A 26698-nucleotide genomic window follows, 5' to 3' on the forward strand; every position below is an offset into this window, starting at 1 on the left:
ATATGCTTGACACCTGTAACAACGTAATGGATTCGGCACAAAAGCTCGTATGGGATAACAGAAAAGCTTGTACGAGATAACGAGCAAAGACGCAACATCAACTCAAAAGAACAGACAATTACTCTTCTGTTCAACCACTCACGCCACCCTGTCTGCGTCGCACCAAACAATGAGATTCACAAATACCTGGAATCTTCCCCTTCAGTTGGTCCACTTTTTCATGTACAGCTACAAGACCTATCACAAGATCACTTCGTATTACCTTCACCGATTCCACAGCATCCAATTCCATTATCACCCACCCTGAAACCACATATGGATCAGCCAAAAGGCAGGGGTCCACTTTCTCCAAAAATGTGACTCATTTTTTTCTGCCATCTTCAACCGATTCAAGCTCACCCTCTACCTCCCTCACTCTCTTCGACCTCCTCCACATTGCAAGTACAGATCTCCTAACATGATAATATTGAACTTCTCTTAACATACATCTAGCTTTGGCCCTCCACAGTGATGTTTATTTTTATTCCCTGAGACATGGGTCATGTTCAGTAGTGACAAAAATGTTTTGAAATGGGGTGAAACAGGAAATTCTGTACAAAATAATACTGAACATCACAGTGGGTTGCATTCAGTGGTCACAAACTCCATTTAATTTGTTTGTTTGGTTAAAGTCAGACTTCCTCAAAATAACAATTGATAATTTTTCGGGCTAGATTAGGGTTTGACTGGGGTAGGCCGTAATTGTAAATAAGAATTTGTTCTTATTAACTGACTTGCCTAGTTAAATAAAGGTACAATAAAAATAATGTTTTCATGAGGAAACAGTGCTGCAGAATAAACATTGAACAAAGGTCAGATTGGAGTGTTTGTCCTAGCTTCCAGTCCAAAGCAGCAATTTGCCCTTTACGCAGCAACCTGGAAACTCAACATGTCACACAAATGCAAATAAAAACAGAATAAAGCTGATTACTTGTTATATCACTGTGTAAATTGAGGTAAATACCTTTAAAGTAGGCTATTTCAATTTCCTCCTTGATTATGAAGGCAACTTCCGAATGCAAAACAACCAGTCATTCAACAACGTATATTGTATGATTAGTAGAAATAATCAATCTCCATGTCATACCACGCATTGTCCCTCGTCTCCCCCCTCGGCGGTGACGTCACTAGTCGAACGAGTGGATTGTGGTGGAGGAAGCTTGTGCTAGAGCGGGAGAGAACTAGCAAGCAGCGAGTGGAATAGCTGGGCCAGAGAGAGGAATCGTTCTGAGAAACCGAACAAAATACGTGAATTTAGTTTTGTTGCGCTTTTGATCACGACTCGGTTGGTTTGTGAAAAGGTTTTCTGTTTCTTCCCCAGTGTGTGTGGCTCTCCAGTCCCCGTTGCCCGTTCTTGGAGTGAATACCAAGGTAAGGACAATTTTCAACTGAGCGTAAAGTTGGTGTGGTCGACCAGGCTTGATGTTTGTGGCGTGAACTATAGGCTTATAGCAGCTGTGTTTTCTTTTCACAAATGTAGTAATGCAAACTATGACACGTCAGTGGGTACAAACATACAAAGTAGCCTATCCATTGTTTGGTACAAGGCCTACTAGACGTGGACAATATCCATGGACCATGTTGTCTGTTCACTAGAGTAGACCGCCACTTTCTGATTCTTTAGGGCACTGTCTTTGTGTCCACACTCCACACGGTGCAGTTGATGGGCTATATGTGCGTTATTACAGATTTCCAGGAAAATATGGTTAAAATACAAATGTAATGTTTTCCTTTTACATTAAATAATGCACTTATTATATTAAGTAGGCTCGAATATGTTATTATGCTACAATAAACCGAGTAGTCTAGCCTTCGACTCATTCATTAACGTCTCTTGTGCTTCCACTGTTTGAAACCGTCGTGTTTGGTTTACATCGTAGGCTATCTGTTTTCTTTAAATCATTCTAATTGCTTCCCAGTTTTTCCCTTTGTTTCAATTTGTTTTGTGCTTAAATCAATTGGGGAATTGCTAAATGCTATCCCATAGCCTATTGGCTTGTTCCACAATGGGTCTACGATCCAAAGATCAAATTCCCGCACACAGCTCATATTCGCTGGGATGAGTATTGTTAGCCTATTGTATCGCTGGTTGTTACACTGTTGCTTTAACAGCTGCGCTTAGATGGACATTTAAACACTCTTCATAGCACACTTTTTTTCACACATTGCAGAAAGTGATGTTTTTTTACCAGAATAAAAGAGCTTCACATTGTAGGCTACTGTAGCCGACAGGGTTTACATACAGTAGCCTGTTTTGCAGTCTGGCAGAGCAGTTCATAAACTGCTCTCACCCACAGCCCAGACAAAAGAGCAATGACAGCAATGTGTAAGTAAATCCCATTAGAATCCACCATGGTGTGTCCACTCTTTTGTCTACTACAGTTTAAAAACTGTCATTCAGCCCAAGGCCGATTTGTGATATTTCTGAAAACTAATGTGCGGTTTCATAGCCTGAAATACACATGGTTTTGAGTTGCCTAATGTAGCTTCCAGTTTTTATCCACTCCCTTTGCAACACCTACACCCCACAGTTCTCTTATGTTATTCCTTCCATTAGGCTTCCGGATGTGTGAAGTGGTTCCAGCTGAGAGATACTGTACTTTACAGTCAGGCCCTAATCCTATTTTACTCACATTATACTGCAAATGTCGCATAAATGCCAAAACTACCACATTTCGCTCCTAGATGTGGACAATAGCATGAACATGTTCTAGTGATTAAGAGACCTATATGGAAACTGAGTTCATCAGTGTTCTTCTCCTTATCAGATAGTTTTATGTGATGCCGGATCAAGGTACTGTAGGCTATCTGGGACAGTCAGACAGTACGGACGCTCAGGGGTAAGGTGTAGTTTCAGGCCGCACCTACAGCGCCGCCACACCCCTGTGTTAAGGTAGGTCACCATGGCAACCCCGTTTTTATGGTACACGGTTTGCTGCCGTTGTTGCAATGACAGGTATGTATGTGGAATGCAGGGTTTGGCGTTCTCTGTAGTCCTGTTATTAAATTTGGGAGGGGAACAGTTTGATTTTGGCATTATGTAAACTACTGTTTGCTGACTGAGGAAGGGCAAGCCATTCCGCTGCTCTGTGTGGCCTGCACTTGTGTTTTTGGTTGGGGTGAAACGTGGCCTAAAGGACAGAAGTCAGAAACTACCACAGAGTCTTCTCAGCACACAACCATTACCCTCAATCCACGCCTAAAATGATCAACGACTCACCAAGCTCTTGATTAGTTGAAGGGGTGTGTTAGTGCCGGGTTAAAGGGAGACTTCGGGATTTTGTCAACGAGGGCCTTTATCTACTTCCCCAGAGTCAGGTGAACTCGTGGATAGCATTTTGTATTTCTTTGTGTCCAGTATGAAGGAAGTTATAGGTAGTTTCGCGAGTCAATGTTAACTAGTGTTAGCTCAGGGATTGGAAGTTTACGGGTGTCTGCTAGCGTGCACGTGAAACTACCTCTTCTTTCGTATACTGGACACAGAGACAAAAATGCTATCCACCAGTTCACCTGACCTCTGGGGAAGTGGATAAAGGGCCTCATTGACAAAATCCCAAAGTATCCCTTTAAAACTTACAATACAGAAACAGATTGAGCAACACTACTGTACAACCTGATTGGAAATCAAGGTGCTAAATCATTTAGTGCTGACAGTAGAAATCATTAGTTTGTTAGCGAGACCGAACAGTAGCCTAGCCCAGTTTGGTTTTCTATGGCTGACTCAACTGTTTAAGAAAGGCCGACACAACAGTCTTAAACTCAATCACGTCAGGTCTGATAAAGGGGATACGTTGTCAGTTGCACAACTGAATGCAATCAACCGAAATGTGTCTTCATCATTTAACCCAACCCACCTTAATCGACGTCCACGTCATGTGCGTCCGGTGAAACGAAAGACTCTCTGGATAAAGGCGTCCGCATGCTTCCCATACGAAACAGTTCGTTAGAGTTCATGCATATATTACGACATTTTGTGCCGTTTTTGTTCAGACTTTGATGAGGGTTTTTTCGGCTTTTTGGGAACACATTTTTTTCTGGAGATAGACTTCGGCTTTAAAATTTAGTTTATGTGTCACGTTCCTGACCTGTTTTCCTTTGTTTTGTATTCATTTTAGTTGGTCAGGGCGTGAGTTGGGTGGGTTTGTCTATGTTTGTATTTCTATGTGGGGTTTTGTGTTCGGCCTGGTATGATTCTCAATTAGAGACAGGTGTGTATTGTTTGTCTCTAATTGAGAGTCATACAAAGGCAGCCAGGGTTTCACTGGTGTTTTGTGGGTGTTTGTTCCTGTGTCCACACATGGACGGTTGAAGGTTAGTCACGTTTGTTGTTTTGTAGTTTTGTAGTGTCTTGTTTGCTGTTTTCATTAAAAGATGGCTTATTTCCCTCAATCCGCATCTTGGTCCTATCCATGCTCCTCCTCGTTTGAGGAGGAGAACAACATTGACTGCCTTTACATTATGCCCCTTCATCGGTGATTGGTCAACAGTAGGGATTCTTCAATAAAGTCTTTGTCATTCAACCAGAGACGACTCGTTTTCATGCACATTTTTCATTTAAAAAATAGATATAAAATAGTGCAAATAAGATCTCATCAGCAAAAACTTAACTCAAATCTGTCAATAATTATCTTAGATTAATTCAGACTATTTTGAGGAAGTCTACTGGCTACGGTGTCTCAAAATGGACAAACAGCACTATTGTCCCTTATTTTAGTTTTTCAAGGGAAGGTGTTTCAAGGGAGTATGTGAGCACACTCGTTCGGTTCGGCTGGGCGTCAGCCAAACTGAAGCATGCTGACGCCTTAAACCTGCTTTGTAATATCAAACCAACTATGGGACAGTGTTCTTTCTTAAATAGCCAGAACATTTAGGCCTAATGCTATCACAACCCACCATCCTACTGAGCTCTGGAATTTGTTGTGTACACACTGTGCCCCTTCAGTGCCATTATCTGATTTTACACAAAAGAGCTGTATGGAGCTCCCACTTGCTCTGTGTGTTTGTAGAGAGGGTGTATTGACCTCACTGTGAGAGAAACCACTATTTGTCCCTTGACGACATGGGCTCTTTCAGGCTTCTAGACATATAAACCTCTAATGCGGCGGTCTCCATGTCCGAGCTACCGGATTCTTACATTTTTTAAATATAGGCTACATGCAATGGTAAAGAAACCTCATCTGTTGTGCTTGTTAGAGAGAAAATCAACGAGCTCCACATCAGAAGTCATGTTGGAAAACCACTGCATCACAACACAACTGATTTGGTAGCAAAGTAGCCAATGCTGAAAATGTCTTTCTATGACCTCTTTCTCCCACTGAAACATGTTCATCTTCCCAAAAGGGGAGGACTAGATGGGCACAGACTCAGATGAATGGATCATCAGCAGACATAGAGAGAGAATATTTCATACGGGCAGAGAGAGATGGGAGCCCAATGGTTCTCATTGTTATTCTCTAGTCATTGTGGTAATCTGGAGCATGGCAGTCAGAGCAGGGCAGCTGTTAACCGTGGCAGCAGATACAGTAATAATGGAACTGAACACACTGTGACCCAGGAAGAGAAAGAGGATTTGTTGTTCCATTGAGAAGACAAGACACAGGGACGGCAATCAACAGTGGTGTTAGTGTGTTTTGTTCTGTATGCCATATCGATCTGTGCACACACACATCACAAGCCTAATGATAACATAGTGAGAGCAAATGTTGAAGAGATTCATGTCATTATAGGCACCCAATACATGATCTCATAAGAACCGGCCCTTCAAGCTTGGAGCTCTTTAAGAGTTCTCCGGACACAGACAGTTCCAGGAGTCTTTGGCCTTTGGCTGAACCTTCTAATTCTGCCCTCTCATCAATTATGGTTTCACAGCCTTCACCTTTCCTCTATTTCATTACACAGTGTACCAGCTCTCCCTCTTCGTCTCTCTTTGTTGCTCACTCACTCTCCCTGGCTCGCTCTCTCACTCATTCTCCCATTAATGATTTTAAGCTGTTTATCTAACTTCTGTCTCAATGCTCCCACTCCCATCCTTCACTCCCTCTTTGGCCTCTCTCTCAGGCCCTCACTCTGCTTGCATCCACCTGAACCTCCAATGGCCTTGTGTCACCACTGGGCACCCAGCCTAATCCTGTTCTGGGATGCATATATGGACAGAGAGGGGGACAGATAGAGGGAATGGGATTGATATAGGGAGGGGGAGATGGCACTGGTATGTCTCTCTCACTACCTATCCACAACCCCTGCCCCCAGCCCCTTAAAATAGGCCCTTAAAAAGACTGACCTCTCCCATGGATGCTGGAGGACAGGGAAAAGAAATTGAACATGCTTGGGGGTCACTGAAGAAAATCTGTAAACTTGGTGCATCATGAAGACATTACATACAGACAGTATACAGACTGTCAGTGTGTAAGTCCAAGAGCTTTAGAAACTCCACAGGGGTGGGACGGGGGGAAGGATTTCACACCACCACCACTCTCCCTATTTGTCCCCCTCGAACTGATGTCACCACCTCCTCTCCACCCCCTGACAGACAAGAGGCCATTAATTCATAAACACCCTCAGAAGTGCTCGTTAAAGAGTAATTAAGGGTCGAAAGCACTCCCGTGCCCTCTCCCAGTTTGCATGGCTGGCTTCGAATTACCCCGGTGAAAATTGCCACTTTGGGCCGTGGAGCAAGACGGAGCTAGCAGCGAAACCCAACACTCCCTGAGAGAGAGAAAGAAAGAAAGAGTCCTCAATTCAGGACCTCCACACACACACAGTTAGGTAATCGCTGCATCAAGGTCTGGATTTACTTGGCTTGCTATCTAGTCAAAGGAAATACAGTGGGTGGCGGGATTCTGTGTGTGTGCACTTGCCACCCTAGGTGCAGCCTGATTGTAGGGCTGCCTAGTGGCGCAGCGGTCTAAGGGACTGCATCTCAGTGCTTGAGGCGTCACTACAGACACCCTGGTTCGAATCCAGGGTGTCTGGAGAGGAGGTGGTGATTGGGGGTCCCATAGGGCAGCGCATAATTGGCCCAGCGTCGTCCGGGTTTGGCCTGTGTAGGCCGTCATTGTAAATAATAATTTGTTCTTAACCGACTTGCCTCGTTAAATAAAGGTAAAAAAACGACGAAAAAAAACATGTGAGCTAAAACTGAAATACAAAGACAACATAATTTAGTTCCGTGCAACTTGTGCACTCTCCCTGGCAACTCGTGCCAGTGCCGTTCTGTGAAAGTTGTGAAAAACATCCTTTCAACTTGAACACTGGGGTACTAGTGTGACTCCCCCCAGAGGCAGCAGTCATATGCTGCTGCCAGCTTAAAGCAGCCAGTCACAAAGAGAAGGCAGGTTGCCAGAAGTATCATGGAGCTGTGATTTTCCCCCTCTGCCTCCTGGCTTCAGTCATGTTCAGATAACAACCCAGATCCCCCGTGTGTCCTGAGGAGAGGTCAAACCCTCAAGGAGCTGGACCGCCATTACGGAGAGAGGGGGAAGACCGAGTGAAGGGTAAAGAGATGGGGGGGGGGGGGAGACAGGGGAAAGATGATGGAGGGTACAAGGAATGGAAAAGGTCATGCTAAAGGAGGGAGGATAGAGGACAAGGTCCTTGAAATTTAAATAGTGAGGGAAGGGAGGGACGGTCCATGAACACAGCAGTAACTGGTAGAAGAGGGATGTTTGTCATTTTGCTTTAGTTAGTAGATATGTTGGAAGGCCCTTCATGCTCTAAGTGGACATTGCAATCCTCTCTTTCTCTCTCTCTCATACACACACACACACACACACACACACACACACACACACACACACACATACACATACACATACACATACACATACACATACACATACACATACACACATACACATACACATACACATACACATACACATACACATACACATACACACACACACACACACACACACACACACACACACACACACACACGTGTTGTGATATTTTAATGGATTTGCTGCAGGACATCAGTTTGGCTCAGTCCCAAAATGATGGAGAATGCTTTCATGAGTGGCTCACACCTGTCCAACTGCCTCTCTGTCTCTGGGGGTGCAAATGGCATTTCTCCTCTCATGAAAAGGGAGAGTTTTTTTCTCTCCTCTTCTCTTCTTACCTCCCCATTACTGTGTTGGATGTGATCCTCTGTCCCGCTGGCTGTGTATGGATCACATAGCCATAACCCTGATGATGAGACAGCTGTCAGGGTTAGACGTGGCTGCTATACCCTATCCCTGACCCTTACCCCTCTCCAGTAAGACTGGTAGAACTACCCTATAGCACTACAATACACAGTATTCAAATACTTAAAAAATAATAGAGCCCCTAATGATTTCCACCAACAGGAACTGGACTTCTTACAGATTCAAATGTCTCCCTCACGTCATTGCATGCTCTGCAGCTTAGGGCTGATGGGTAATGTTTGGAGGAAGTTGTGACTGAACTACCCGACCACCCATCACTCTATCTACACAGCATGCCTGGAGCTGTGATGGGTTATTTATATAAAGGTAGACTCGGCGACATGACATAGATGCAGAAAGTAAATGGCGTAGTCGGTCAATTTCCACAACAACTGAAAGCTGTTTCTCTGCTGTTTTGGTGCCCTTGCTACCACACTATGAATAGCGTGCAGCGAACCCATCCATATGCGCAGATACTGTGTGAGAGCGAAGTCTGGCGTCTCACTCATCTCAATATCTGCGGTGTTGTTTCGTGGAGTTTACCTTTTAACTTCAACAGTCAATGAATCAATCAAGTAATATGAAAAGCCTTCTGTGTTGGGAGTGTCCACCTGCAGAGTTCATAGTGGACGAAAACGATTCCTTATTTATCACACTTCCTCTTCGTTGGTCTCAATGGGTTTGTGTCAAACGCCCCTTACACCCTTTCTTCCCTCTGTTGGTATGCCTCTATAGCCTAACAAGCTGCTGTGTGCTGCAGTGTAAATTGACACACATGTTGTAGGTGTAATATGGCCTCCTTTGCGTACACACTCACACATGTTGAGGATGCATTACGAAACCACTATTTATGAGATGGATGGTTTAAGAGTGACAGGTTCCTCGGGATTACCAGGGCCAAACAAATACACAGTGGACACACAGATGCCTGTTGAATGTGGCTGTTCAGTGTTTTGTGTGACAGGGTTTCTGTGGAAGGAGACATCACCATTCTGCCTGGTAATACAAAAAATAGAAACACTTCTGTTGTCAAGAACTGGGTTGTTTAGCATGTCATTTTCAGGGGGAATCTGTTTCATGGGGTGTTATTCTGTGACAACTTGTTATTGTGTAATGCCAGAAGTTTGTCCTGACCAAAAAATGTCAAGCTCGACACACACACACACACACACACACACACACACACACACACACACACACACACACACACACACACACACACACACACACACACACACACACAGGTTGATGCAGCAAGTCGTGACATTTATTTATTTTGTCCTGGTCCAGAGATGTTCCACCACACACAGACTGCTTCCGTTTCTCTCTCTGATTGTGCGTCAGACTTACTCCCTGGGTCTGAGGGCATTGTCACAACGTCAGAGCAGGGCTTCGGTATATATAACACACACACGCTTGGGCAAGGCAAGCAGGACAGCAGTGACTCACCCCCAGCACATACTCGCTGCTCACCAGGGCAAAGGCCATGACAGACTCACTCACTTACTCACTCACTCAGTCACTCACTCATTCACTCATTCACTCATTCACTCACTCACTCACACAAAGAGATCTCTTCAATCAAATAGAAAATAAATCAAATGTTATTTGTCACATGCGCTTACTTACAACCAACAATGCTTTAAGAAGTTTAAAAAAAAGTGTTAAGTAAAAAATAGAAAATAAAATAACCAAATAATTAAACAGCAGAGGTAACATAACAATAGTGAGGCTATATATAGGGGGTACAGAGTCAATTTGCGGGGGCACCGGTTTGTCGAGGTAATTGAGGTAATACTGTATGTACATGTAGTTAGAGTAAAAGTGTCTGCATAGATAATACACACAGCGTAGCAGCGGCATAAAAGAGGTGTCTGGGTAGCCCTTTGATTAGCTGTTCAGTAGGCTTATGGCTTGGGGGTAGAAGCTGTTAAGAAGCCTTTTGGACTTAGACTTGGCGCCCTGGTACCGCTTGCTGTGCGGTAGCCCAAGGACTATGGTGGTCTGCTTGAAACATGTTGGTATTACAGACTCAGTCAGGGACAAGTTGAAAATGTCAGTGGAGACACTTGCCATTTGGTCAGCGCATGTCCTGGTAATCTGTCTGGCACGGCGGCCTTGTGAATGTTGACCTGCTTAAAGGTCTTACTCACATCGGCTATGGAGAGCGTGATCACACAGTTGTCCGGAACAGCTGATGCTCTCATGCATGTTTCAGTGTTACTTGCATCAACACGAGCATAGAAGTAAATTTGCTCGTCTGGTAGGCTCGTGTCACTGGGCAGCTCGCGGCTGTGCTTCCCTTTGTAGTGTGTAATAGTTTGCAAACCCTGCCACATCCGACGAGCGTCAGAGCCGGTGTAGTACGATTCTATTTTTGCCTGTTTGATGGTTCGTCGGAGTGCATAGCGGGATTTCTTAAGCTTCTGGTTTAGAATCCCACTCCTTGAAAGCGGCAGCTCTACCCTTTAGCTCAGTGCAGATGTTGCCTATAATCCATGGCTTCTGGTTGGGGTACATACAGTCACTGTGGGGGACGACGTCATCGATGCACTTATTGATAAAGCCAGTGACTGATGTGGTGTACTCCTCAATACCATCGGAAGAATCCCGGAACATGTTCCAGTCTGTGCTAGCAAAACAGTCCTGTAACTTAGCATCTGCTTCATCTGACCACTTTCTTGTTGACTGAGTCACTGGCGCTTCCTGCTTTAGTTTTTGCTTGTAAGCAGAAATCAGGAGAATAGAATTATGGTCAGATTTGCCAAATGGAGGGCGAGGGAGAGGTTTGTATGCATCTCTGTGTGTGGAGTAAAGGTGGTCCAGAGTGTTTTGCCCTCTGGTTGCACATTTAACATGCTGGTAGAAATGAGGTAAAACGGATTTAAGTTTCCCTGCAAACCTTTCTAGGACACACGTTCCGCTAGCGGAACCCCTGACAACATTCCGCTGAAAAGGCAGCGCGGGAAATTCAAAAATATTTTTGGGAAATATGTAACTTTCACACATTAACAAGTCCAATACAGCAAATGAAAGATAAACATCTTGTTAATCTACCCATCGTGTCCGATTTAAAACAATGCTTTACAGCGAAAACACAACATATGTTAGATCACCGCCAAGTCCAAAAAACACACAGCCATTTTCCCAGCCAAATATAGGAGTCACAAAAAGCAGAAATAGAGATAAAATGAATCACTAACCTTTGATGATCTTCATCAGATGACACTCATAGGACATCATGTTACACAATACATATATGTTTTGTTTGATAATGTGCATATTTATATCCAAAAATCTCAGTTTACATTGGCGCCATGTTCAGAAATGCCTCCAAAATATCCAGAGAAATTCCAGAGAGCCACATCAAATAACAGAAATACTCATCATAAACTTTGATGAAAGATACATATCTTACATAGAATTAAAGATTCACTTGTTCATAATGCACCCGCTCTGTCAGTTTTCCAAAAACACATTACGGAAAAACCAAAACCATGCAATAATCTGAGACGGCGCTCAGATAGAAACAACATTTCTCCGCCATGTTGGAGTCAACAGAAATTACATGATAAATATTCCCTTACCTTTGATGATCTTCATCAGAATGCACTCCCAGGAATCCTAGTTCCACAATAAATTGTTGGTTTGTTCGATAATGTCCATTATTTATGTCCAAGTAGCTACTTTTGTTAGCACGTTTAGTAAGCATATCCAAAACGCTCGTGCAAGTCCAGGCGGACTTCGGACGAAAACTTCAAAAAGTTATATTACAGGTCGAATAAACTTGTCAAACTAACTATAAAATCAATCTTTAGGATGTTGTTATCATGAATATGAAATAACGTTCCAACCGGAGAATTCCTTTGTGTCTATAGAAGTAATGGAATGCAAGTCGATATCATGTGGAATGCGCGTGACCAGGACCTGGCACTCTGCCAGACCACTGACTCAAACAGCTCCCATCCGGCTCAACATCACAGTAGAAGCTTCATTCAACGTTCTACAGACTGGTGACATCTAGTGGAACGCGTAGGAAGTGCAAACAGATCCATATCCCACTCGGATTTCAATAGGCGATGAGTTGAAAATCGACCAGCCTCAGAATTCTCACTTCCTGTTACGATTTTTTCTCAGGTGTTTGCCTGCCATACGAGTTCTGTTATACTCACAGACATCATTCAAACAGTTTTAGAAACTTCAGAGTGTTTTATATCCAATAGTAATAATAATTTGCATATATTAGCATCTGGGACAGAGTAGGAGGCAGTTCACTCTGGGCACGCTATTCATCCAAAGTGAAAATACTGCCCCCTATCCCTAAAAAGTTAAAGTCCCTGGCTACTAGGAGCGCCGCCTCTGGTTGAGCGTTTTCCTGTTTGCTTATGGCCGTATACAAGAACAAATTCTTAGTTACAATGACGGCCTTCCCCGGCCAAACCTGGACGACGCTGGGCCAATTGTGCGCTGCCCTATGGGACTCCCAATCACGGCCGAATGTGATGCAGCCTGGATTCGAACCAGGGACTGTAGTGACGCCTCTTGCACTGACATGCAGTGCCTTAGACCACTGTGTCTGTGTGTGTGTTAACTATTTAATTGTACTAAAATGCTTAAAAGGCCGCTAAATATTATAAGTATCGGTGTCGTTTTTTTTTTGCCAAGGAAAATATCGGAAATCGGTATCGGCCAAAAATGTCATATCGGTGCATCCCTACCTACGGTATTATTGTTGAAAACAAGTATATGTTGGAACTGTTGCTGTTAAAATACAAGTAATCTTTTTTATTCTGAACTGGAATAAACTGATTGAAGCAAGATGCTTTTTGAGGCACACACACACACACACACAGTTCTGGGTTGCTCATCTGCAGCAGAAAGCGGTCTACCGCCTGACTGAGAAAGCAGTAGATATTCTGATCCAGTTTTGGCACCACATACCTATGCGAGTCAGGGTTCTTAACTCTGACGTACTTAAAAGAACAAGTACAGAAACAGACCTAAAAAACGAAGCCCAGAATAGACCTGCTTGTTGAAAACTTCAACCAGCCACACACCTCTTATTAGGAGTGTGTTTGTTTGTTTGTTTTCTGGTCTACATCTGTGTGATGTGATCAGTTTATTCTAGTTCATAATAACAATGATGTATTGTATTTTAAGTCACAGTTCCAACAATCATGTCTACAGTAAGATGTACAATAGGCCTGACCATTTTCATCTGTACTGTTACTTAGGGTTGCACGATCAAACGGAGCCTGTGTGTGTTCTGTTAGATATCTGTGTGTTGCGATCAGATTCTTCCAGTTCAGAATGAAAATTACTTATTGTATTTTAACAGCAACAGTTCCAACCTAGACAAATATGTAACAGTGTTTTTAATGGGGAACAATAAACATCAATAGCTATTCATATGGTATCTCATTACATTGTTATTGTCTATATTGCTTTAGTTTTAGGCATAAGGGCAATGTTATGTACCCATATTTACGTATAGTTGCATGTTTTCCTAAGCTTGGGTCCCGTGCTGAAAAAGTTGAAAAACCCAATGGCTATTAGCAATGAGCATCTTCCTCAGGGCTTGAAGTACAGTTGCAAGGGTACACGAATGCCTTGTGTAGTCAGACGGAGGGCTGGGAGATATATTGAATTCATGTTTTTGCACGATATTCCAAATGCCTGTATCACAAGAATCACGTTTTTTTTTTGTATTCGTTTTTATGTGCGTTTCTTGTCCGCTTGTTCTCATGTCGTCTTTTTAGTCTTGTCTCCTTCTGTGCTGTGTGCACATTCCCATTTACACCAGAAATCTGCATATAATGACGAGATGCTAATTTCTCTGCCTTAACAATGGGAGTCGTTGTCCCTAAGTCGGGAAGGCAGGCGACAAGCTTAGGTCCAAAATAAGCCCATGGAAATGCATTGGGCTTCTTTTGGATCGATTTTGGTGAGAGAAACCTCTCTCTTCACCTCTTCCTCTCTGTTTATACACACACACCAAGCCCCTCCCCCTGCCACTCACACCAATTTAAGTTGAGAGATCACTTCTTCCTCTCTGACATTTGCATTTGAGGTTTGGCCCAACAGAATCAGTCATATAGACACTGAAACAAACACATTGAGACATTATTTTACTGTAATAGAGGTAGGGCTGTCCCCGACTAAAAAATAACTTGGTCGAACGAAAGTCGTATCTTGTATCGACCAATCTAATGGTCTAAATGATAAAACTTGTATTTTTTCATGGACACACCCTATGTTTTTTAATAAAATCAATTATATATGCATTGAGCTTGTCTGATGCAGGAAGCCTAATGGTTAGAGCGTTGGGTCAGTAACCGAAAGGTTGCTGGATCGAATCCCCAAGCTAACAAAGTAAAAATCTGTCATTCTGCCCCTGAGAAAGGCAGTTAACCCACTGTTCCCCGGTAGACCTTCATTGTAAATAATAATTTGTTCTTAACTGACTTGCCTAGTTAAATAAAGGTTAAATAAAATACATAAATACAATTTAAGGGCACTGTTTGATGACATCAGACACAAATGACTTGAGGGAGCCAGAGATCAAGATAGCCAGGAAATATACCCTCCTACTGGTTATTGCAGATCCTGCCGTTACTCTCCAACCTTTCTCATGTGGAATGGCAATTCATCTGACCATTTCTACCGATCTGCGTTGCGTGCCAGTTATAGTTTTCAGATGCACATTTTTGGGGAACATTTTCATTTCTTTTCAATTTTTTTGTCTCAACTAATCCAATTGCGTGCAGAGCAGACACTACTAAAACAAGAGTATCAATGCACATTGATTTTGGAAGAAGTATGCTCAGTTTGTCTCGCGGCATTGCACATACCACTACCAGCATTTTAGCCAAAGTCTGTTATACTAGCTGTCTAGTCTTTTTTATAAATGTACAATAATCATAACACACAATTATATAAGGAATTGTCAACTCGTTGTCATTCTGAGAAATAAGGTAGAAGACTTGATTTCAACATCTGAACGAAGTGGACAGTCTGGCATTCTGTTCAAACAGTTGGAGACGGACAGAAGGGTTTGTTCATAACAATTCAAATGTTCTATTAAATAGATCAAATTTGTCTATACTTGAAATATAAAGATTAGCTGGCTACTCACTAGCATGTGGGCTTGTGCTTGAGAGATGATGAGACCTGTTGTCACACCCTGGCCTTAGTATTCTTTGTTTCTGTAATATTTTGGTTAGGTCAGGGTGTGACAGGGGGGATGTTTTGTATGTATTTGTCTCGTCTTGGGTGGTTGTATTGTATAGGGGGTTTTGTTGAGTGTATGGGGTTGGGTTTAGTATAGTTGTCTAGGCAGGTCTATGGTTGCCTGAATGGTTCTCAATCAGAGACAGCTGTCATTCATTGTCTCTGATTGGGAGCCATATTTAAGGCAGCCATAGACAGTAGGCTTTCGTGGGTAATTGTCTATGTTGAACGTTCGTTTATAGCTTCACGGTCGTTTATTGTTTTGTAAGAGTGTTTCGTTTCGTGTTACGTCTTCGTCTAATAAAAGGAAGATGTATTTCTCTCACGCTGCACCTTGGTCCACTCATTCACCACAAGACGATCGTGACACCTGTGTTCATTTTCTATAATACCTACCACAAGAAGTCATTATTAGTGAATGTGCATTATGCATAGTTCTGGGTAAATTTGTAAAAAAAAAGGGAAGAAAATTGTTTTCGTACAGACTTCAATGCCAGATCAGTGCTTATTTTTGATAAAATGATTAGTGGGGCTTATATTTAGTGTAATTTCACACGCCCTGAATTCATTCAATTATTGCTGACGGTTTGAAATGCTGTTTATTTTACCTTTTAATTGTACAACAAAGCTTATTTAGAGAAAACATTTGAAATATGTAGATACCATTTTTAGGCCATGTAGCCCGGCCCTAGTCAGACGTACAGAGATGGACTCTGTTACACATGCTGATCTGAACTCCCTGAAGGCAGGCTGTGTGTGAAGCCTGGGAGACACATAACCACATGTAATGCTCTGCTTCTTGAATCCACACACACACACACACACACATTATCACACCTAATGATGCCTACAGTGACTGTATGTGTACACAAAGCTGTCGATCTCTCTCACACACGTCGCATGTAGTTAATGTAGTAGAGAATAGTCATCCTTCCCAGGTTAGCTGCCTTCCATTGCCGTGGAGGGATCACAGCAGTATCATCGTGCATTTATACGGAACAAAAATATAAACGCAACATGCAATTTCAAAGATTTTACTGAGTTACATTTCATATAATGAAATCAGTCAATTGAAATTAATTCATTAGGCCCTGATCTATGGATTTCACATGACTGGGCAGGGGTGCAGCAATGGGTGGGCCTGGTTTTGGCATTGGGAGCCAGCCAATTTGTTTTTCCCCACAAAAGAGCTTAATTACAGACAGAAATACTCGTCAGTTTCATCAGCTGTCCGGGTGGCTGGTCTCAGACGATCCCGCAGGTGAAGAAGCCGCATGTGGACGTCCTGGGCAAGCTTGGTTACACGTGGTCTGTGGTTTCTGGGATCTTTTATTTCAGCTCATGAAACATGGGACCAACACTTTACATGTTGCGTTTTACATTTTTGTTCAGTATATAATTACACATGTACATAAACACATCATTACATTAATGATTGGTGAAGGTGTCCGATGTTTGAACCCATTGTAGTACCAGCCCCCGAGACCTCTTCAACCCTCTCCCATCCCCCCCCCCCCTTTAGGCTTCTACGTTTCTTAACTCAAACTCGTAACATGAACACCCACACCCACGTGCACACTGGTCTGCTGCGTCTGTTCTCCCAGGTAGGCACGGCACCGGTACTAATGAGCAACAGCGAACGAGAGAGTTTGTGGCATCTGAAGCTAAATCTTCCCCCACATTGATTCTGAAGTTCAGACAATGTTTTCCCCCTATACGTGTTATGTGTATATGTGTGTGTGTGTGTGTGTGTGTGTGTGTGTGTGTGTGTGTGTGTGTGTGTGTGTGTGTGTGTGTGTGTGTTCAATTCAGCTGGCATAGTGGTGTCCATTGTGTTGAGAGACAGAGAGTTAGGTGGAGCTCTACCACTAAATCAGAGAACACATGCATCATGTTTTTGTTTTGACAGGTGTTTTAGCAGCCAATCACAGTGAAGAGGACACAGCCTGACCTGTACTAAATGGTAGGGTAAACAGTAGTGGGAGACTAACCTGCAGGTAACTGGACACCAGTGTCATCACATTTCCTCTGCGTGCTGAGTGTGTATAAGCTACAGCCAGCTGAGTTTACACTTTTAGCTAACTGTATTGCTTAAACCAGCAGATCTGTGTTCTGCTCCACTGTTTCTTACTCTTTCCTACATACCTGAGAGTTGTGCAGCGTGGAGGGGTTGTATAGGGTTGTGCAGCGTGGAGGGGTTGTATAGGGTTGTGAAATGTAGAGGGGTTGTGCAGCGTGGAGGGGTGTGGAGGGTTGTGCAGCGTGGAGGGTTGTGGAGGGTTGTGCAGCGTGGAGGGGTGTGGAGGGTTGTGCAGCGTGGAGGGTTGTGGAGGGTTGTGAAATGTAGAGGGGTTGTATAGGGTTGTGAAATGTAGAGGGGTTGTATAGGGTTGTGTAGCGTGGAGGGTTGTGTAGCGTGGAGGGGTTGTGGAGGGTTGTGCAGCGTGGAGGGGTGTGGAGGGTTGTGCAGCGTGGAGGGTTGTGTAGCGTGGAGGGGTTGTGGAGGGTTGTGCAGCGTGGAGGGGTTGTGGATGGTTGTGTAGCGTGGAGGGGTTGTGGAGGGTTGTGCAGCGTGGAGGGGTTGTGGAGGGTTGTGCAGCGTGGAGGGGTTGTGGAGGGTTGTGCAGCGTGGAGGGGTTGTGGAGGGTTGTGCAGCGTGGAGGGTTGTGTAGCGTGGAGGGGTGTGGAGGGTTGTGCAGCGTGGAGGGGTGTGGAGGGTTGTGTAGCGTGGAGGGGTTGTGGAGGGTTGTGCAGCGTGGAGGGGTTGTGGAGGGTTGTGCAGCGTGGAGGGGTGTGGAGGGTGGAGGGGTTGTGGAGGGTTGTGCAGCGTGGAGGGGTTGTGGAGGGTTGTGCAGCGTGGAGGGGTGTGGAGGGTGGAGGGGTTGTGGAGGGTTGTGCAGCGTGGAGGGGTTGTGGAGGGTTGTGCAGCGTGGAGGGGTTGTGGAGGGTTGTGCAGCGTGGAGGGTTGTGTAGCGTGGAGGGTTGTGCAGCGTGGAGGGTTGTGCAGCGTGGAGGGATTGTGGAGGGTTGTGCAGCGTGGAGGGGTTGTGGAGGGTTGTGCAGCGTGGAGGGGTTGTGGAGAGTTGTGCAGCGTGGAGGGTTGTATAGCGTGGAGGGTTGTGTAGCGTGGAGGGGTTGTGGAGGGTTGTGCAGCGTGGAGGGTTGTGCAGCGTGGAGGGGTTGTGGAGGGTTGTGCAGCGTGGAGGGTTGTGTAGCGTGGAAGGTTGTGGAGGGTTGTGCAGCGTGGAGGGTTGTGTAGCGTGGAGGGTTGTGTAGCGTGGAGGGTTGTGTAGCGTGGAGGGTTGTGCAGCGTGGAGGGGTTGTGGAGGGTTGTGCAGCGTGGAGGGTTGTGTAGCGTGGAGGGTTGTGTAGCGTGGAGGGTTGTGTAGCGTGGAGGGTTGTGCAGCGTGGAGGGGTTGTGGAGGGTTGTGCAGCGTGGAGGGTTGTGCAGCGTGGAGGGTTGTGCAGCGTGCGTGCGTTTGTGTGTGATCAACAGAGCCAGTAATCTTGTTGATGTTCAGGGGATGGCTTTTTACATAAGGCATGATTTCCTCCTGTGCTTTATTCATTCTGCTTCTCTGGTTGTGTTTCAGTCTTTAACTCAAGGCATCTAATCAGTCTAAATTCCAGGGTTAATACTGAGATGGCATAGTACCTTAAACAACCTAAGGACATAGGCATCTGGTGTGTAGCAGTGGCAGATGGGGTCTTCCCAACTCAAATGCAACATTCTGTCTATATCGCACTGCCGTTACATAATAAGTGTTACCTATCCCAACCCAGTCCTTGAGGACCTCCACATTCCACGTCTTTGTTCTGTTCAAACATTAGCACACTTGATTTGACAAGTCAACTAATTGTTGTCGTCAGAGAAATATGATACGTATCTGGCCCTGTATCAGTTCTTAGGCTGGGGCAACATCTAGCTACTCTGTCACTCCTGTCCTTGCTGTTCCGCCGAAAGGGAAAGTAATCAGCTCATGTTAAATCACACAGCTAACCCACAGGATGTCAGTGGAGGGGCTGGCCTTATTATGTGTTTCAGACGAGAAACATGATCTGTCTCTAAGCCTCATTAGTCAGCTGGGTTGGTGGGCTCCCTCTCTCTTTGCAGACTGACTACCCTAATTTGTTGTTCCTCTACTGGCGGGCTGGACGACAAACGCCATCATCTTTGCCTCGTTTTTTTTGTTTGTGTTTTTGAGATTGCGGTACACGTCCAGACTCAATTCTAACAACGTTCAGGCTGTAAAATCACTAGACTATCACGCTAATGATAATGGATTGCGAGTCTCAAAGTGCTTCACATTGTGTCTAACACTATTTGCACCTAGCTGGACCATTCAGATGCCCCAGGAGTCACAGAACCCCTTCCTGTACAGTCACTCACACCAACACAAAGAAGTTTGCATAAGTAAAGTGATTGTGAATGAGGATTGTGTTGGAGTGTGCTGGGGAGAGAGAGCGTAGTACTATAATTAATGATGATGTTCAATACAGTGCAGTGGCTTTAGCCCACAGATATTTCTGTTGTATTTTCCCCTTTGGTTGACCCTATGGCTGATTACATTGACACTGTGGCACACACACACACATACAGGCATTTAACCGCACTCACAAACCACAGCGTTACTCCTCCAGACAGGACTAAACAAACAGAGCTGTACATCAGAGCTGTTCTTTTCAGTCCATTGCCTGTCATTTGCTTTGTATTGTGTGCTTTGTGATGCTGTGCCCAGGGACATGGCGCAAGCGGCCAGACTGTCACCTCTCCGGGAGTAAAAATAGAGAGAACATGATTAACACTGTAGTCGGGTGCAGCGGTAAGAAATGAACAAAGAAGGGGAGATAAACACGCCAGGAACTAAACAACGGTCATACAATAGAAGCCTGAGGTAGTGGGTCATGAAAAGGAAAGGGAGGGGTTGAGACTAGTAGTGTAAATAAATAGTCAACTTGCTCCAGCACCTATAACTTTTATTGGTTGACAACGTTTTTTAAATTCAGATTTCAATCCAACTCCGATCTGAATAGTTTCTGAGTGTACAGGCATAGCTTTATTACAAATATTTTTGTCCCAGCACCCCAACGTAAGTCATTTTTGTTTGATCTCCTATGTCATCGTTTCCCGAACTCTGTCCTTGGGACCCCAGGTGGTGCATGTTTTGGTTTTTGACCTAACGCTACACAGCTGATTCAAATGATCAAAGCTGGATGATTAGTTGATCATTTGAATCAGCTGTGTAGTGCTGGGGCAAAAACCTGAGTTTGGGAAACCCTGTTATGAGGTTATGTTTATAAATGTATGTTTAGAGTAACGGAATTCAAGGGTCAAATGATCTTTATGATGGACATATTTATGATGGATGAACAGGAGAGGTGGAAAGGGGGTGGGGGGAGTAAGAGATGGTAGCGTGGGAGGTAATGAGAGGAAGGAAAACTCAGGAGATGTAGGAGCCATTAAATGGAGAAGAATAAGTATGGAAAGAATGAACAGAGAGCGAGAATAGAAGAGTAGCAGAGGAGAGAAAGGAGTATTTCAGAGGGGGGGACCAGTCGCAGTCTGACCAGTCTGATATAGGACCAAGTGGACCCATGGAAACTCACTAAACAATGTCTCTCCCACTCATTGGAGGGAAAGAAATGACAGAAAATGAGTGATGTGAGAAATTGCTTGAAAACCGGGAGTGAATGGAGGAAAGAAGTAGGGGGAGGACAGCGATAAAGGGAGCAATCCACCATTTCTGTAGTCAGCCGTTTAATGAAGATGGGCATAAGTGTGAAAGCGCTGTCCAAACACTGTCCAAGGCCGCTGACAAAAATGTGGGTGGACAGAAGAACCCATGCTACTATTTTCTCTGTGCAGAGGAGAAAGATGGAGTGGGGAGTGATACTGTCAGAAAATAATCACGTCGCTGCTTTCTGAAGCACTGAGTGGGAAAGCGTTCACAGAAAGTAGACTATATCCTGATTTAGAAACTGAACACTGTACAGAAAATCTAGCAAATGTATTAGTTTAGCTTTTGATGTGTAACTTTTGTAGAGATGATAAGGAAGAGAAGGGAATCTGGCTATTTCAGTCTTACACTTACAATCTCAATCCAATCCACTTTGCCAAACAGGGTTGTGTCAGTGATATGGTTTAATCAGAGTTGCTTTGATCAGGACTTGCAAGAGCTTCGTTTGATAAGTCCTCCTGTATGATATCACCATGAAGTGGCTGGCTAAGTGACTGCAAGCGTGGGTCTCGTTCTGTGGTCAGAGCGTTCTGTCAGTAGCTTATCTCCTGAGGGTTTATTTTGAGTAGGCAGTTGAAAGGACGGCATGATGTCGTCTGCCTTCTGGACCTCCCTGAGCCATTCGGTCTGACATTTTTCACTCTGTCCTCTTTGATGACATCAAACATGATAGTAATTTTCCACCGCTCAAACTGAAGAGGAGCAAATACCAACCCTGTCAGAGAGATGGGCCTAGCCAACTGCATTGCATACCAGGGCAGGTGTGGAAACAATGGTCTGGCATGACAGTGGCACTGGGCTCAATATAAAACGGGTCATTAACATTGACAGTGTTCCAATTCATTTGGCCCCGATGACGAGGGCTTTGACCTATTTTCAGCAGCCATTCACAACCAGCCAAAGCAGTCGGTTGTGGGTGCCTGTATTAGGCATTTTCAGATCACAGTGAACCGATTGGTCTATGCGAGTACCAGGAGCCGTTTCCGTATGCTTGTGTATTTATTCAGGATGGTCCAAATGGATATTAACCAGCTTCCTACTCTGAGAAACAACTCAAAGCAAACAGCATCAAACAAATGAGAGTACTGGGAAAAGAAGGGAAGGAGGGGAACAGTTTGTTCCATTGGTTTTTCCTCTTACTGTGTTTTTGACCTGAATGCCAAACAGAGAACTGTGCCAGTCTTTTTCTCTTTTTTAAAAAACTTTTCTTTTCTTTAATCCTCTTTTACTATCCCTTTCTCTTTGTGTTGTGCTGAAAAGGCCTGGGAGCTTTTTTCTTTCCCCCTCAATGAGGAGCTGTGAAGTCCAGGCGGAATTCAACTCAGCATTCTGTCGCTCTTCTCTCCTTTTAACTCTCTCAATAGAGGGATGGGGGAGCAGAGACTCCCTCTCTTTCTCCTCTTTATTCTCCCGCTACCTCCTTTTTTTATTTTACATTTGTTTACCTCAATGTCTCCCTTTCTCGGTTTCTCCCCGATTTATCGCTTAAAGACAAAATTCGACAATAGCAGGCTGGCACACATGGCAATGCAGCTAAAGCTAGATGGCTGTAGGGAAAGAGACTCAGTAATTGAATTAAGAGAGTTATACACTACAGCTCTGCCTGGAGACCAGAAGTGTGAGCTGTAACACATCTCGCACAGAACTGAGGTAAGCTGATAGTGTGTGACTGATGGTGTGTTTGCCACCTGTTTGCGTGTGTGAGCGCCCAGCGAGGAGGATTGATGTGATTCTGAGTGGCATCCCCATCACTCTCCCTAATGAGCACGGTCATTGGGGAGACTGAATAATCATCGTGGATACGGAGGGAGGCAGGGCCATCACTCTTAGGGAGAATGAGTCAGTATTAGAATGCTGATAAATGGGGCAATAGGGAGAACGAGAAGAGAGAGAAGGGAGGGATACAGATCTAATCTACACGAGTGTGTGCGGTTGATTTGCGATTGGATATGTGTGTAATCACTTCCGCCCCATTATCGCCTGGGGACAAAATTGGTGTGTAACTGTGACATACAGCTGTTTTGTAAGCCACATTGGTTACACCTCACCTCACTAACTCACCCTTCCACATTCCTCCCAGGGCAAGGATAGGCTCACAGGCAAGATTTGACCTGCTCCCTCAGGCCTGTGAGGGAATCCTGTTATGCAGCTTTAGTGTGTGCAAGCAGGGTCACATTCACTGTATTTTAATGCTACAATGATAGGATAGGCTCAGAGGCCAGACTCATGGCACTACAGAGACTGTGACAAGAGTCTAGTAGGTCTGATATACTATACATTTTATTTATTTATCTTTATTTAACTAGGCAAGTCAGTTAAGAACAAATTCTTATCTTTAATGACAGCCTAGGAACAGTGGGTTAACTGCCTTGTTCAGGTGCAGAATGACAGATTTTTACCTTGTCAGCTCGGGGATTCAATCTTGCAACCTTTCGGTTACAAGTCCCAACGCTACAAGTCCCAACGCTCTAACCACTAGGCTACCCGCCGCCCCAAATGACACACACATTTAGCTAAAACACCCGTAGACACTGCATTAAGAGATGAGCCTGTCCTGGATAGCATTCATGTGGGATAGTTGAGTAGAATTTCTTCAGTCTCTGTTCAGCCTCTCTGTGGATCTGGCCTTATTGAAGTAGAGTTTAATATCCTGTGTTAAACGCCCGAGTCTCGGAGTAATCCATTTGCATTTATGAAATACAGTGGTCTATATCTGAAGATATAAATCTTTCCAGTGGTAATGGAATCTTTTATGTGGTGTAATTGTGTGGCTATTCTTCTCGTGAGTTATACGGTCCTTTGTGGCGGAGCTTCATCTGTGAATTGCCCTCATTAAAGAATAAAGTGTAGAAGACGATGTGAGAAAGGAAATGTATGATCCCTAGTGTGTCTCTCTTTTGGAACTGGATGTTTTATCATTTATCGCTGTGTGCGTGTGTCTGCCTTCCTGCCTGCCTGCCTGCCTGCCTGCCTGCCTTCCTGCTTGCCTGGAACACTCAACTCCAGTTTTTTGACACACACCCACACTGTAGCAGCATTCAGTTTTTCCCACTGGGTTGTTCCACCTCAAAAAGCACAAGAAAAAGTATTTTGACACCCAACAATGCAAAGTGTATAAAGCTGTCATCACGGCAAAGGGTGGCTACTTTGAAGAATCTCAAATATAAAATATATTTTGATTTGTTTAACACTTTTTTTGGTCAGTACATGATTCCATATGTGTTCTTTCATAGTTTTGAGGTCTTCACTAGTATTCTACAATGTAGAAAATAGTCAAAATAAAGACTGGAATGAGTAGGTGTCAAAACTTTTGATTGGTACTGTATTTCTCTATTAACATGCTGATTTGCTGGTGCTTTTAGTCTTTATGTAAAAAAATAAAAATAAAAAATAGGCTTATTGTATTAAAAAAGGTTTGTCTAAACTAAAATGACATTGCTACATACATGGCTAAACCATGATTTCAGAACTGTTTTGTTATTCAACTGTTTGAATGTAGCGCGTCCCATTATAAAAGATGTATCGGTAGACCTACTCATGTAGGTATCTAGTTATTGTGGGTCAATCAAAGCAGCACTTCCGTCAGAGGCTCCATGTGTGGCAAGTGAAGTGGGAGATTTCCAATCAATGCTAAATGGAATTACAATTACGATAATAAGTTGGGTAAATGAGAAGGGGGTAGGCTACAAGGATCAACCAACAGATAGGCTGTTTAATATTAATGGAGTTGTTGCAGACAAGAATGCAGTGAGAGCAGCAAAATAGACTCCGTTAGTCTCGCTAGCTGGCTAACTCATTTAGCTAGATAGTGTAGCTAGCCTGCATTCTGTACATCGATTTGATGCAGTCAAGACAGACACTACCAGATGACATGATAATCTATTGCAGCAACAAGTTTGTCTATCTAACATGAGCGAGTTGGTGTGGCTACTTTCTCCCTCTCTATACCCTCAGTGTGAGACACACCTGCTTCTCCCCACTGATCTGTACTGAAACAACAAGCAGAGTGCCTGTCCTGAGTCACGCAAGTAAGTCCCAAGTGAAGTGCAAAGAAATATATATATATTTGGGACTTACTTGTGTATATATATATATATATATATATATATATATATATATATATTAGATCCACTTCTCCTTAATGCAACCGCTGTGTCAGATATCAAAAATACTTTACGGAAAAAGCAAACCATGCAATAATCTACGTACGGCGCTAAGACGACAAATCAACCCAAAGAGATATCCGCCATGTTGGAGTCAACATAAGTCAGAAATAGCATTATAAATATTCACTTACCTTTGATGATCTTCATCAGAATGCACTCCCAGGAATCCCAGTTCCACAATAAATGTTTGTTTTGTTCGATAATGTCCATCATTTATGTCCAAATTCCTCCTTGTTGGTCGTGCGTTCAGTACACAATCTAAACTCTAGACGCGCGTGCAAGTCCAGCGGAAAGTACGGACGAAAAGTCCAAAAAGTTCCATTACAGTCTGTAGAAACATGTCAAACGATGTATCAAATCAATCTTTAGGATGTTTTTAACATAAGTCTTCAATAATGTTCCAACCGGAGAATTCCTTTGTCTTCAGAAATGCGATGGAACGCAGCTAACTCTCACATGAACGCGCATGGTCAGCGCATGGTCAGCTCGTGGCACTCTGGGAGAGACCTTACTCAATCTCCTGTCATTCGCCCCCACTTCACAGTAGAAACATCAAACAAGGTTTTATAGACTGTTGACATCTAGTGGAAGCCTTAGGAGGTGCAACATGACCCCATTTCCACTGTATCTTGGATAAGCAAAGAGTTGAAAACCTACAAACCTCAGATTTCCCACCTCCTGGTTGGATTTTTTTCTCAGGTTTTTGCCTGCCATATGAGTTCTGTCATACTCAGACATCATTCAAACAGTTTTAGAAACTTCAGAGTGTTTTCTATCCAAATCGACTAATAATATGCAAATACTGAACCCAACCCCAAAGAAGTTAAAGAAGCAATAAAACTGTCCTTCTTCATACTAGTTGAGTATCTGGAGCATCAGCATTTGTGGGTTCGATTACAGGCTCAAAATGGCCAGAAACAAATAACTTTCTTCTGAAACTCGTCAGTCTATTCTTATTCTGAGAAGTGAAGGCTATTCCATGCGAGAAATTGCCAAGAAACTGAAGATCTCGTACAACACTGTGTACTACTACTCCCTTCACAGAACAGCGCAAAGTGGCTCTAACCAGAATAGAAAGAGTGGGAGGCCCCGGTGCACAACTGAGCAAGAGGACAAGTGCATTAGAGTGTCTAGTTTGAGAAGGATGTAAGCATGCTTTTCATTCCACTGGCACTGTGGGACCCAGAGAATATCATTAGGCTGTCAGAGGGCTTGACGGGACAGAACTGTTAGACTGAGCACATCCAGCCTGGGATTGTGCTGCATTCACAATGATTTAAGTTGTTGTTGGTGCTTTTTATTACTATACAGATAATATGGTGCTCATCGCATGCACACA

The 26698-nt window shown here is 43.8% G+C and overlaps 1 protein-coding gene across 2 annotated transcripts in view; it reads left to right on the plus strand.

Moving 5' to 3' along the window:
• The first annotated feature begins 1170 nt into the window (after nt 1-1170).
• The window catches only part of LOC129816771 (cytoplasmic protein NCK2-like), a 46242-nt gene continuing 20714 nt past the window's right edge, over nt 1171-26698 (plus strand). Inside the window, exon 1 of one of the 2 annotated variants that reach the window (XM_055871648.1) lies at nt 1171-1410. The gene's annotated coding sequence lies outside the window, so the exon portion shown is untranslated. Of the gene's footprint in view, nt 1411-20910; nt 22844-26698 lie in introns of those variants that run through there. The other variant, XM_055871650.1, reaches the window with a different exon arrangement.

Source organism: Salvelinus fontinalis, chromosome 19 (assembly GCF_029448725.1).
Source record: "Salvelinus fontinalis isolate EN_2023a chromosome 19, ASM2944872v1, whole genome shotgun sequence".
In the NCBI taxonomy this organism is placed as follows: domain Eukaryota; kingdom Metazoa; phylum Chordata; class Actinopteri; order Salmoniformes; family Salmonidae; genus Salvelinus; species Salvelinus fontinalis.